General features: G+C 41.2%; 1 long non-coding RNA gene across 1 annotated transcript; it reads left to right on the top strand.

The window, feature by feature from the left end:
• Positions 1–3057: 3057 nt before the first annotated feature.
• On the top strand, positions 3058–12944 carry LOC139081137 (uncharacterized). The gene is made up of 4 exons (XR_011536190.1): positions 3058–3242; positions 11733–11830; positions 12520–12600; positions 12695–12944. It is a non-coding gene; the product is annotated as an uncharacterized lncRNA (long non-coding RNA).
• Positions 12945–13599: the final 655 nt, after the last annotated feature.

Genomic DNA, 13599 nt, shown 5'->3' with positions numbered 1-13599 from the left:
TGATGAGTTTGAAGGTGAGTATACATCTGTGAAGCCATAACCACAGTCTGTGCCATAAACATATCTGTCACCTCCAAAACTTTACTCCTGCTGTTATTTTTTTGTGGTAGGAACACCTAACATAAGATCTACCCTCTTAGCAAATACAATACAGTATTGTTAACTGTGGGCACTGAGCTGCACAGTAGATCTCCAGGACTTATTCGCCTTGCATAACTGAAACTTTGTACCCTTTGACTAACACCTCCCCATCTCCCCCTCCCTCTAACCTCTGGCAACTACCATTCTACTCTCTGCTTCTATGAGTATGACTATTTTATATTCCTGATATAAGTGGTAACGTGTATTTGTCCTTTTGTGTCTGGCTTTCACTTACTATGATATCCTCCAGGCTCATAAGAAGGGACAATTCTTAGTAAGAAAATTGCTCCCTGTCTCCTCCATTCTCTTTCCTGGTGGCCTCTCTCCACACACACATGTATTTATATCCAGACAAAATCAATTTTTACTCAAAGTCAAGGGTAGTCTTTAAAAGTTGTGAAAGGCAGTCGCAAAAATATACCTTGAGGTATGTGGATGGGAATTCCCAATGTCTTCTTCCTACTATTTCCCATTTGGAGATAAAGAGATCTGAATTTGGCCTGGTCTTTGCCCTCAAATAACCTTAGTTGGCCAATCAAATATCTTCCAGAGGCCAGAGGAGTAACATAAATGAGTTAAGTCACCAGACAAATGACAGTAGGGAGTTGCAGAGACTGTGAGACACTAGAAAATGCATGCTCCATATGATGATATTTTTATTTGAAAATTGAGGCAACAGTGAACCTGAACACTAAACCTCAAAAGACCTGTCCACTTACCCCAAAGATCACCCTAAAAAGGCACTTGTTTGCTCTTTCATCTCTTTCTTGGCCGACTGGCACCCACACAGCCTAATCCCTTTCCAACTCTCTACATATTTTCCACTTAAAGAAAGTGGAGCCTGGCAGGGGCAGTGAGGACCATATAGGATAGGGAAACTGGAAACCTGGATTTTAGCCCCAGCTCTGACCCTGACTTCCCACATGCCTATTCCCAAGTACCCCATCCTAAATATCCTGCCCAGCAAGTGACAGTATGTCTTTGAGCCTCAGTTTCCTTAACTATAAAATAAAAGACTTTAATTTTGATCCCTAAATGCCCTTCAACTGAGACATTCTGTATTTAAGCTTGAGATGAGGAAGATGGAGTACTGATAATTCATTTTTTGTTACTGATGCCAGCATTCTCTCCTGTCCTTCATCCTGGGAAGAGCCCAACTTAACTTTGGATTGTCTCAGAGTCAGAGGAGTCAGATTTCACTGGACAAAAAGTTTTTTCCTCTCAACTTTGCCATCACTTGGAGAAGAGGGCTAACTGCTCAGGAGAAGACCAATCAATACCTCCTGGAGCCCCGGCCACTGCAAGCAGAGGAGACGAATTGGATACAGGAGGTGAAAGCAAAGAAGTGACACTTGAGGAAAGAAGTGGTGGTGGCAGCTGCAAAGATCTCTAAGAGATCTTTGGCTTTTGGCCCCCTTTGCTCTGCAGCCATGTGGCCCATATCCACCTCTGCCATGTCTTAGTTTTCTACCAACTTTCACCTGGTGCCTGTTCCAGAGTATTTCATCCTGGATAGCGCCCCCAGCAGGAGCATCAAGATGGTGGTGCTCGGGGGAAGCTGGGTAGGGATCGCTTTGTGAGTATGTGTGTTTGAGGCAGGAGGACAGAGGGCTGTGGAATCTGTGGTCACCTCTCCTCACCACACATTGAACAACTGAGAGGTCTGGCTGATGTGAGGAGGCTGTGAGGGGGAAGGCAAAGGAATTTCACTGGAAGGATTGCCACCAGTCGGGCTGAAGGAAGTGAAGTCCCAGAGCCTGTGGATAGGGCTATTTGTGCAGGAAACATAGCGAGGTAGGGGTTTGGGGCTGAAGGGGAGAGTTAGGTAGTTGAGCCTGGTCCAGGGGGCAGTAGCTGTGGGACAAAGAGTAGTAGCCCCTCCTCTCCAAACTCACTTAACAGATGGCTCAGCTGCCTGGGGGAAGGAGAGCTGCAACTCAGTGGTGCTCTCCAGCCCCAGGAATGCTCTCCGCATGGAGGGGAGATGTGTTGCTTTCTTGAATGCTTCTGTTAGTCTCCCTCTCCTGGGGCTTGGCTAAGAACTTTTAGGAAAATCATCATTCTCCAAGACTTGCCTGTCTTAGGAAGGAATAAAGTTCTACCCAAGATCAAACAAGTCAATCTTTCAACCCAAGAAACTGTCCCCACTCCAAGGGCTCCTGCAGAGAGAAGTCAAGAGGAAGGTAGGGTAGCATAAGGTGTTGTCTTTACCTTGTTGTGCAGCTCTGATGGTCAGCTTCCTCACTCACCATTTCACTGGAGAATATGAAGCCAATACTGGTGAGTGTATCTCCTGAGGCTCTTCTCACTACTACCCTCCTCAAAAAATAGGGAAAAGATGCCTGTGGAGAAACAAAAACTTCCTCTAGTTCCTCCTCCACCTCTCCCCACTCCCCATCCTGGAATTCCTCCAATTTATCACCATTCTTTCTCTCCAGCCTTTGTCTCTTTCCTTCAGATGAGGGCAAAGCATCAAAAGAGGTGAGGCATTCAAACCTGAACCTTCTAAGAGAGGGTCAATCTCCCCAGATCTCCATGGGTCTCCCTCTCCCAGAAAATCTATCCAATGATGTGAATTTAGAGGAGAAAATCTCCTGAGGGAGTAAGGATGAGGTTAAGCAAAAGTATACTTTTTCAGTCAGAATGGGCTGTCTAGGAAAGACACAGTATGTATATATATATATATATATATACATATATTTACATATTTTTACCCTCTGTGTGTGTCTCTATCTGCTATGTGTGAATATGTATCTAATGTGTATATGTGCATGTATTTAAATTATATTGTATGTGGTTATGAGAGAAGAATTTTAAACTAAGTTGCACATAGTATTGCTTTCCTGGCACTCTAGGAGTTATGCCAATCATTTTTCCAGGAAGAGATTAAATGACTAAAAGAATTATTTTTCTCAGATTTTCTAGGTTGGTACCATGGCAAGCTGACAGAAGATGTGCTAGCATTGCCAAGAGACAAGAGACGTACTGTGCTGGAAGCCCCAAGGGCAGCGAGTGGTAGGCTCACTGCAGCCAAGCTCAACCAACCCTCTCCCTTATGAAAGCTTTCTCCTGTGGACCTTGTCACGGTCACACAAAGCCCTGTAAGCAAATGTTCATAACACCTTTATTCATAATAGCCAAAAATTGTAAACAATTCAGATGTATTTCAGCAGGTGAATGGCTAAACAAACTATGATACATCCATACCACGGAATGCTACTCAACAATGAAAAAAGAATGAACTATGGATACATATGATAACTTGAATGAATTTCCACTGAATTATGCTGAGTGAAAAAAGCCAATCCCAAAAAGTTAAATACTATATGATTCCATTTATATAACATTCTTCAAATGGCAAAATTATAGAAATGGAGAACAGATTAGTGGTTGCCAGGCCTCAGAGTGTGTGTGTGTGTGTGTGTGTGTGTGCGTGAGCGGGGCGGTGGGACAGGGAGGTAGCTGTGGATAGAAAAGGCCAACAGGATCCATCCTTCAGGTGATGGGAATGTTTTGTATTTTGACTATGTCAATGTCAGTTTCTGGCTGCAGTATTTTACCATAGTTTTGCAAGATGTTACCACCGGGTAAAACTGGGTAGATAGTACATGGTCTCTCACTGTATTATTTCTCACAACTGCATGTTGATTCATCTACAATGATCTCAAAATTAAAAACTTGATATGAAAAAGTCAATTAATGCATTTCCACTCAATTCTAACGACAGCTACTCTTGCAGCTAAGGACAGGTTTAATGAATGATGCAAAAGAGCAGGGAAAAGGTGAAGCAGGAAATAAGTTGCCAAGGAGAGGTGCACAAGGCTTGAACAATGTGTACCTGTCTTTGAGGCTTGTAAATAGTTTTGGTTTTGAAAATGGAAAAAGACTTCTACATGACAGAGTATAAGTTTGTCATGTTTCTAGGGCATTTATGCTTAAAGCCACTTGGTTAATTAGCAAATGCTCTTTTGGAGTACAACAAGATTTAAGTGGAGCTGCACTGGAAGAGTTCTGTAGGTTTGCCTACTAGGTCTAGACCTGAGCTAGCTTTCAGGGACCTGGAATATCCTGTGAACAGGAGGCCAAGCTACAGACATGTTTATTTAAAGACGGGATTTGAAATGGACAGGGAACTCCGAAATCTGGGATCCTAGGAAGTGGGAGAGGGGAGCCCCAGTAGGTAGAGACAGAAACCCATAGAGAGGGTCAAGTTCCCTACTCACTACCTTTGTGATATAGCATATTCTTCTGATGCACTTTTCCTTATATATAAGTTTTTAAGGCCACTAAAGCCAAGTATTTCAGGATTTGATGAACATATCTGAGATCCTTAAATCCTGAAGTAACTACATGAAAACTGGAGTGAGAAGTCAATATTCATAGTTCCAACATTGCCTCAGCCCTCAATGCTCCTCACAGCTGTATATCTCCTGTCTACTTCTTCCTCTCAATTCTGTATGGTAAAAAGAATGCTAACACAGGTAGCTTTTGAGTGGGCCTGATTTTCAAGCATTGATAAGATGCTTACTTTGGTGCCCACCTTCTATCTCTCTTAGTACCTTGTTCTTCCTTTCAGTGCCCTAGAATCCTAAAACTACACTAATATACAATCGCTCGACTCTACCTGTACACAGACACAAATACACATGCAGACAGACAGACAGAAAGACAGAGAGACACACACGCCAATGCAGGTGTCTAGGATTTTAAAAATATAATGCATCCCTATTTTATTTTATTTATTTATTTTTCTGAGGAAGATTAGCCTTGTGCTAACATCTGCCAATCCTCCTCTTTTCACTGAGGAAGACTGGCCTTGAGCTAACATCCGTGCCCATCTTCGTCTACTTTATATGCGGGACGCCTACCACAGCATGGCTTGCCAAGTGGTGCCATGTCTACACCCGGGATCTGAACTGGCCAACCCTGGGCCGCCAAAGCGGAACGTGCTCACTTAACTGCTGCGCCACAGTGTCAGCCCCTAGACTATTTTGAATTTGACTGTATACTTACTCTACCAATGAGTTTTATACTTTCATATGTTTTCATGTTGTTAGCATCCTTTCATTTCAGCTTGAACTCCTTTTGGTATTTCTTGTAGGACAGGTCTAATGGTGATGTACTTTGGGGGCAGTCTTTATCTCTCCTAATTTACTAAGGACAGATTTGCTGGGTAAAGTATTCTTAGCTGGCAGGGTTTGCTTTCAGCGCTTCGAATAGATCATTCGACTTGCTCCTGGCCTGCAAGGTTTCCGCTGAGAAATCGGCTGATAGCCTTATGGGAGTTCCCTTGTATTAGATGAGTTTTTTTTCTCTTGCTGCTTTCAAAATTCTCCCTTTATCTTTGATTTTGACAATTTTATTTTAATGCGTGTCAGTGAAGTCCTCTTTGGATTGAATCTGTACGGGGAATTATGAGTTTCATGTACCTGGATATCCATATCTGTCCCCAGATTTGGGAAGTTTTCAGCCATTATTTCTTTCAATAAGCTTTCTACTCTTGTCTGTCTCTTCTTCTTCTGGGACTCCCATAATGTGAATATTGTTTTTTTTGACAGTGTCCCAAAAGTCATGAAGGCTTTCTTCACTCTTTTTCATTCTTTTTTATTTATTTTCCTCTGGATACTTTCAAATGATCTTTCTTTGAGTTCACAGATTCTTTCTCCTGCTTGATCAAGTCTACCATTTATGTTCCCTGTTGCATTTTCATTTCATTTATTGTATTTTTCAACTCCAGAATTTCTGTTTAGTTCTTTTCATTATTTCTATTGTATGTTAAACTTTTCATTTTGTTCATATATTGTCCTGATTTCTTTGAGTATCTGTGTTTGCTCTCTTGTAGCTCACTCAGTTTCCTTAAAACAATTATTTTGAATTCTTTGTCCAGCAATTCATAGATTTTCATTTCTTTGGGGTCAGTTACCAAAAAATTATTGTATTTCTTTGGTGGTGTCATGTTTCCATGACTTTTTGTATTTCTTGTGGTCTTGCTTTGATGCCTGTGCATTTTATGGAGGAGTCACTTCTTCTAGTCTTCTAGACTTTACAGACTGGTTTTGTTGGGAAAGACTTTCACCAGCTGGTAGATGTCAGGCTGGACGGAATGTCATGGATCTGGTTCCAGGAAAGGCCCAGAGCCACAGTCCCCATGCAATTCTGTCATCTGAGGACACTTTCAGCAAAAATTGCAGGTGCCTTCAATGGCCAGGGCTGCAGGTGTCCATAGGCATGGTGAGTGCTGTTGGGGGTCTTTGGTGGTGAAGTCTGCTGGGGACCTCCTGATCTCTTGTTCTCCCATGGGGAATGTCATGTCCTGGAGAATTCCTCTTGGTGCTAGGTCCAGCTTGTGGATGCCCTTGTGGTAGTGGTACCAATGTCTAATGTGCAGGTGTCCAGGGAGCAGCCTTGGAGCAGGAGTCTGGAGTGCAGGCACTCATGGAGTGATAGTGGCTCTGGGGTCCAGGGTGCTGTCTTGCTTGCAGAAGAGATGGCCCTGGTGCCTGAGACATGGATACATTCTAAGTGGCCATGGATCTGGGGTCTGGAGCACAGATGCTTGCGGAGAGACAGAAGTTCTGGGTTCAGGGCACTAGCTAGCCCACACTGGTGGTACTCTGGTGCCTGAGATATGGGTACCCATGGGGCAGCTGCATAGCTGGGATAGTAGCCATGGAACCAGAGTCCAAAGTGCAAGTGCACACAGAGCAGCCATGGCTTGGGGTCTGGAGAATACATGGAACTGGGGGGTGGCAGACCTGGTCCCAGGGCAGCACAACAGCAGCTCCTTGTGGGAGGTGTGCACCAGCATCTCTCTTTCTGGGGAGTCTATTGTGGTGATGATTGTTGGTTACCTCAGTGGTGAAAGATGCTGGTGTCTCTGCAGAGCAGGCTGCTAGGGTCTGCACTGATGAATACTATAGGGTCCTCCACTGTAAAAGTTTCAAGGAGTCCACAGCTCTCACAGGGGCTGTTGAAGTCCTCAGAGGCCAACGCGGCCAGAGTCCTCTGCAGAGCAGGCGACAGAAGATCATGATGGCACTTGCCATGTGACTGATTCTGATAGTCCCCATCCTTCTTTCTTCCTAGCTGTCTCCAGAGATCTCAGCTAAGTTTATCTCCCCAGCAATCCTTTCTGTGTGGTTATTCTCCACTTTTTGCTCCTGTGTGTCGGTGTAGGTTCCTTATTGGACTTCTGAGTCCTCTCAGGGCTATTTTCCCTCATGGACGGCTGGCTAATTGTTGTTGTCTATGGGAAGATGAAGGCTAGTATCTCCTACTTCACCATCTTGCTGACTTCACCTCTGCATCTCCTATTTTAAAACCCACAAGTTTCACTTTGAACCCAAGTTTCCTCTAGCTTATTTGATAATTTGCAGTGGGTATGGTTGATCTTCATACTTGGACAACAGGCTGTGTCATTGCTCTACCTTGCTATCTGTTCCCTGACAAAGACATAAAATAGCACTACACTATTTTTGCTGTAGGGACTTGAGGAACAGGACCTGAAAAAATACCATTGCTTGAAATAAGGAAAAGAACTGCTTAAGAACCTTTGAATTTTGCATAAGAAAAATCTTCATGGAGATAAAAGGAAACGACCTTATACTCACACTGAACTTACTTGGAAGATAACGGTGCCTAGGAATTTTTGTGGGGAGAGAGGAAGGCTTCATTTGGCAGGGAGGAAGCATTTTTCACAGGAAAACCATTTTTGAAGCAACTTTATGTAACACTTGTTTTCTTTTACACTGAGTCGGCATATAGAGCATACAGTACTTTAAATCTCAAAGGGTCAAGGGTTAAATTAGGATGGTTGTTTCACATGTTACAAAATTTATCAGTGTGGGAAAATCAGATATTAACTCTGGTTTGGGCCTCTACAAAAGCATTCTTAGACAAAGTAAGATAGAGTTAGGCTTTAAAAAGATGTATTTGGCAGCTCTGAATTTAAGCTCCTACTTTACTTTTATTCTTCCTGATTTAGGATCTATAATAGGGCTTCATGTGGCAGTTTGGTGTGGTTGGCACCCATGAGATAGGACAAGATTTTTAGAGATAATGTAAAGTAGTGCTTATATCATGGACTCTGGCATTAAGACCAGGTTCAAATGCCAGCCCTTCCCATTTCTAGCTTGTGGGACCCTGGGAAAGTCACCTCATACCCCTGAGATTGATTTCTGCATTTATATGATGAAGATGACTTATAATGCCTTTTGTAAGGATCAAAGGAAATAATATATTTAAAGATTTTGGCATGGAATAAGTGCCCAATATAAGGTGGTAGTCATTATCATTGCAGAGAAAAAAGGCAACACAATCAAACAGCTTGAAGTGATTCTGATGCTGCTGGTTTGATGGACTCACCACTCTTTGAAAAACACTGACCTAAGAGAGCTCATTAGATTGGTAGATATCAACCAGAAAAACAGCTCTATGTGAAACAGTCAAATATCCCAATTTGAATAGGATTAATCTGAGAGGTGATGAGAAAGAAATCGTGTATGGCTCTGAGTGGCAAGTATGGCTACTTTTTTTTCCCCCTGGTTGCCTAGGGTACTTAGAATTGGGACCAGGTCAATTTCTGGTGGATTATCTCATTCAAGGTTAAGCTTGTTGGTTGAATTCCTTTCTCAGAGGTGAGCTACAGTCTCTTCTTCTCTCATCCTATTTGAAAGAGTAAACTTGGATGTGCTGCGGAATCACCTGGGGCTATACTTATGTTCTTATTTTTTTGACTTCAAACATCAATAATTTATTATTTCTCTTGATTCTGCAGGTTGGCGGAACTCAGCTGGCTAGTTCTGATTTATGTGGCACTGTCTGGAGTCACTTATGTAGCTTCTTTCAACTGGGAGCTTGACGAGGGATGGAAAATCCGAGATAGCTTTAGTCACTAGTTTGGTACCTCAGCTGAGGTGGCTGGAATGGCTGGAAGCTGCTGCGCTTCTCACTCTATCAGGGTAGTTAGACATTTCACATGGTGGCTCAGGGCTCCAATTTCTCCATGACCTCCCCTAGTGTTTCCCCAACATTTTCTTTTTAAAAATTGTGATAAAATATACATAATGTAAAATTTACCATTTTAACCATTTTAAAGTGTCCAATTCAGTGACATTTAGTACATTTGAATGTTGTGCAACTATCTCCACTGTCTAGTTCCAGAACATTTTCATGAATTCAACACAAAACCTCTCTCATTGAGGAGCTACTCCCCATTCCCTCCTCCCTCCAGCCCCTGGTAACCACTGATCTCCCTTCAGACTCTATGCGTTTGCTTTGTCTGGATATTTCATATAAATAGAATGATGCAATATGTGGCCATTTTGTGTGTGGCTTCTTTGTATTAGCATAATGTGTCTGAAGATCGTCTACCTTGTAGCATGTCTTAGTATTTTATTTTTTTATTATTGAATAATATTTCATTGTATGTATATACCTCCTTTTGTTTATCTATTCATCAGTTGGTGGGCATTCAGGTTGTTTCCACCTTTTGGCCATTATGAATAATATTCTTAATTTACTTTTCAAATTGTTCATTGCTATAGTATAAAAATACAACTGATTTTGTATCCTGCACTATTGCTGAATTCATTTATTAGCACAGATAGTATGTTTCTGAACTCTTTAAGAAAGCTTTTACATATGTAAGCTCATATCATCTATGAAGAGAAATAGTTTTACATCTACTTTTCCAATTTGGATACCTTTTATATCTTTTTCTTGCCTAATTGCTCTGGTTAGAACTTCCAGAACAATGTCGAATAGCAGTGGTAAAAGCTGGCATCCTTGTCTTGTTCTTGATCTTAGGGGGACAGCATTCAGAATTTCACCTGATTCAGTGTAATATTAGCCGTGGCTTTTTTTTTTTTTTTAAATAAATGCCCTTTATCATGTTGAGGCAGTTCCCTTCTATTCTTGGTTTGCTGACTGTTTCTATGATGATAAAGTGTTGGATTTTATCAAATGCTTTTTCTGCACCAATTAAGATGATCATATTGTTTCTTTCATTCTATCAATGTGGTGTATTACATTGATTGATATTAATATTTTGAAACACCCTTGCATTCCTGGGATAAATTCCAATTGGTCATGGTGTATAATCCTTTTAATATGCTGCTGGATTCAGTTTTATAGTATTTTGTGGAGAACTTTTGCATCTATGTACATAAGGAATATTGGTCTGTAGCTTTCTTTTCCTTTGTGGTATCTTTGGCTGGCTTTGGTGTTACAGAATAAGTTAGGAGGTGTTGCCTTCTCTGTTATTTTTTGAAAGAGTTTGAGAACAATTGGTATTAATTCTTCTTCGAATTTTTGGTAGATTTCACTAGCGAAGCTACCTGGCCCTGGATTTTTCTCTGTTGGGAAGTTTTACATTACTGATTTAATTTCCTTAATTGGTATAGGTTTATTCAGGTTTTCTATTTAACAGTCTTTTTTCATTAAACACTCCTATGGTTGCTCTAAGTTGTTTTTTATAAGATTCCGGCATTCTGAAAAAGTTGATTCTGACAGTTTTCCCCAGCTGAACAGTTGCTTCAGTGGATGGATGAATCCTTGGAACTCCCTCTTCCGTTCTCAGTGATGTCACCTACCTCCCGTATTTCATTTTGAATAGGAAAATTTTCAGTCATGCAACAAAGATGAAAGAATAATACTGTGAAGACCCACCACATAAGTTCTGCCATTAAAATGCTATTATACTTGTTTTCAATCATATAACTATTTATCTATGAATCCCTATATTAACCCATTAACTTATCTTATGCTTTGATGCATTTCAAAATAAATTGCAGACTTCCATATATCCTCTGACACTTCCACGTGTATATCATTAACAGAATTCAATATTCCTTTGTAGTATTTTAAACTTTGATGTAAACAACATATACAATGAAATGCACAATTATTAAGTATACACTGACTGATCTTTGACATGTTTAACTCCATGTTCTTTTTTGATAAACATGAAAACCTCTCCCAACATCCTGACATACCTTTGAAAGACAGCATAAGTGGTGTGTGTGTGTGTGCCGTGGGGCAGGATTAGAGAAATGCCCCAAATACTCTGATGAAGTTCGTAGGATCTTGAGCTAGTTAGAAGATCCTTACAGGGCATGTGGCCCAACTTTTCTATCTGATGATTCTTTCCAAAGTAACCCCACAAAATCCAGCATTGGCTTGCATACCTTCAGGGATTGGCATTTCACAAGATCTGGAGGTATTCTGTTCCATCTTTGGAGCTCAGATTATTCAGACATCCTTATTTATATAGAGCTACACACAACAAGGCTTATCTCTTTCTCCCACTGCAGACAGTCCTTATGAGTTGTAAAGAGTCCTTCCCCAGGTTTCTCTTCTCCATATGTCCTAGTTCATTTAAATGCTTTTCACTACCTTAATGGGCCCCACCAGCCTGCTAATTGCACTCTGACTGCTTTATCAAAGTCCTCTTTAAATGGCACTGCATTGAAGGCAAGGACAAACTCTCACTAAGGAGGACTGTTCGAATTACAGGAAGTTAACTACTTTTCTTTCACTCTTTCTTCTGATACTGCACTTGTACGAATAAGACGTTTTCCCCTTCAACTCAGGCTTTATTTCGGCTTGGTATAAGACCTTGGCTCCTTTCCAGCAATCTGGCTCAGCGTTTCTTCGATAACTTCATGCTGCCATCTGGTGGCGAAATCAGGTAACTTCTACCTTTTTTTGAACCAGTCAAGCAGGGGAGAGGAAGTATAAGTTAGTTAACAAAGTGACTAGCCTGGAAGTAAAATAATCGGAATCTTCTAAAAAGAGGACTTGATTCCTTCCTCCATATAATTCCTGTTGTATGCCACGCGTTTGGGAGCCCAAAGTAGAAGATGTGGACACAGCAAAGGTATAGCCACAGAAAATACGCCTGAAACATCTCCATTTTTGTCCAGCTCTGACTAGCTAATTGACTTTGAGTAAGTCACTTTTTCTTCTAGTGTTCCAGTTTCCACATCTGTAATCCCAACAGGTTTACAAAATGAAGCGAAGCAGCAGTGAAGGCAAAGCCAGGCTGTGAAGAGAAGAAAGTGAAGGGGAGGACTGAGGGCTTGGTGGGGGAGGGGTGGAGTAGTGCCTGAGGGTGATGAATAGCAGAAGAGCGCATGGATGCTCCAGGGCATGCAGGACCCTAGGCAAATTCTTTTCGAGACTCCCTTCCTATCTAAGTAATCCGATTAAAATACATTATAAAATTCATGGGCCCATGTGAGGTGTAGTAATTTAGTAATGAAGATTTAGAATGAGTAGAGAATATATATTTATTTATTGAACAAACATATACTTCTTTATTGAACAGTTCATGTGAAAATTCTTCATAATGCCCATGTACCATCTCTTCTTTTGCAGGTCTAGAAACCATTTCTTCATGCTCTTTATTGTCAAATGCACCACACCTGGCTATTTTCATCTCTCTCATTATGAGAAAAGGTAGCAACACTGTTACTACTTCCAATGCAATAGCTCTTTGGAAACCTGTTTGTATTGAAATAATATAAATTTCTTGCCTCTGCAATTCTTTCAGCCGAAGTGTCAGCAGTGAGCCCTGGTAGTTTAGAGCCTGAAAATGTCCTGCGTCCGATGTGAGTGAGAGTCACCCAAAATCGGCATCTTATCACCATTTTGGCGGCCTAATCTCACCCGATTGATTCCATGCAAGAAGTTACTATGATAGCCAATGGTAGTAATCTGCTAGCCTGCCACCTCCTGAAGCCACGGCCTGACCGAAGAATCCCGGAACAACCAGTTTATGACTTGTCTTTTTACCTTTGAAGGTGCTTTTTTGAAACAAAAGTTTTTAATTTCAGAAAGTCAGATTTATTGACCTTTTGTACTCAATGTTCTTTGAGTTTTGTTTAAGAAAATCTTCCGTAACTCGAGGTCTAAAAAGTATAGAACATTTCCACGATTGTAAAAATTCTGTTGGACGGGCCTAGTTACCCTAATAATTGGTAGTCTGTGCTAAAGACACAACATTAGGTTAAATTTTATCGCGGGATTAGATTCCTGGTGATACTATTAGTTCATGGCCTATAGAGAAAGAGTTTAAGACTGGTCCAGGTGGCCCGATAGTCTTGCTGCTGGTGGTAGTTGGCTTGCTTTTTAGGTCCTGCTGGTTAGTTCAGGCTGAGACCCCAGGGTTAAGGGAATACTACTTATATAACCTTTTTTTTTTTCCCGATGTCTGAGTGATATCAAAACGTTTGTAGCCACTGCCTTTTACAGGTATGGTTGTTATTTTTCAAATATACGATGATCATTACCATAATTTTAAACTCCACACAGATTCCACAATTCTCACTAGAGAGATCTGACACGCAAGGCAGTCTTGTCAACAGTTATTTCACTAAAGTGCAACCAAAGTTATCCAAGTCCAAGGACCTCTACTCTGGGATCCTCATGCTGCCACTAGCTTTTAAACCAAAAGCG

Source organism: Equus przewalskii, chromosome X, assembly GCF_037783145.1.
Source record: "Equus przewalskii isolate Varuska chromosome X, EquPr2, whole genome shotgun sequence".
NCBI classification, from domain to species: domain Eukaryota; kingdom Metazoa; phylum Chordata; class Mammalia; order Perissodactyla; family Equidae; genus Equus; species Equus przewalskii.
Note: the sequence above shows the minus strand (reverse complement) of the source record. Positions and strands in the feature narration are given on the sequence as shown.